Source organism: Sinocyclocheilus grahami, unplaced genomic scaffold, assembly GCF_001515645.1.
Source record: "Sinocyclocheilus grahami isolate Dianchi unplaced genomic scaffold, SAMN03320097.WGS_v1.1 scaffold3634.1, whole genome shotgun sequence".
In the NCBI taxonomy this organism is placed as follows: Eukaryota; Metazoa; Chordata; class Actinopteri; order Cypriniformes; family Cyprinidae; genus Sinocyclocheilus; species Sinocyclocheilus grahami.
In genome coordinates, this window is record NW_015508725.1 from 18,565 (window position 1) to 19,815 (window position 1,251).

Below are 1,251 nucleotides of genomic sequence, written 5' to 3' on the forward strand. Positions count from 1 at the left end.
AGAGCTTCATCAGAGAAAGAAACGCTTCATGTGGAACTGATGCGTATTTGGAGCTTCCTGAGATGAGCGTAGATCTGCAGACGACAATGTGCTGTGTTTGATTACATTACTGAGCGAATGTGTTACGGTTTACAGCAGTCTGTCTTTAATACGTCTGAGCTTTTCTTTTTTCCCCCAATTAAAATTTTTAACAACATGTACATTTGTCTCTGTAAACTTTCTGAACTTTTTCTGTCTTGAAGCAGATTTAAGTACTGCCATATCCCAGACAGAATCCTGGATAACAGCAAATGCAATGAAGAAGCTTTCCGCACCAACTCCAGACTATTTACAGAAACGCACTGAATGTCACGTCCATTTGTGCATTACTACACCAGGAAAACACCTTCTCTCATCAAAGAATCTTTTTTTCCCACTCGTCAAAATCACTTATTTGCTCGTCAAAAATAACTTTTTTCACTCATCAAAATCACTTTTTTTTGCTCGTCAAAAAATCACTTTATTTTTCACTCGTCAACTTTTTTGCTCATCAAAATCACTTATTTGCTTGTCTAAAAGCACTTATTTCACTCGTCAAAAACCACTTTTCACTCGTCAAAATCACTTATTTGCTCGTCGAAAATTACCTTTTTTGCTAGTCAAAAATCACTTATTTGCTCGTCAAAAAGCACTCATAAAAATCACTTTTTTTCACTCGTCAAAATCACTTTTTTTCACTCGTCAAAATCACTTTTTTTTGCTCGTCAAAAATCACTATTTTTCACTCGTCAAAATAACTTTTTTTTCACTCGTCAAAATAACTTTTTTGTGATTTTTGTCACAATAAGTGATTTCACTTTTCACTCGTCAAAATCACTTATTTTTCACTCGTCAACTTTTTTGCTCATCAAAATCACTTATTTGCTCGTCAAAAATCACTTTTCACTCGTCAAAATCACTTATTTTTCACTCGTCAACTTTTTTGCTCATCAAAATCACTTATTTGCTCGTCAAAAATCACTTTTCACTCGTCAAAATCACTTATTTTTCACTCGTCAACTTTTTCACTCGTCAAAAGCACTTATTTGCTCGTCTAAAAGCACTTTTCACTCGTCAAAAAGCACTTATTTGCTCGTCAAAAGCACTTATTTGCTCGTCAAAAGCACTTATTTGCTCGTCAAAAAGCACTTATTTCACTCGTCAAAAATCACTTTTCACTCGTCAAAGTCACTTATTTGCTCGTCAAAATCACTTATTTGCTCGTCAAAAATC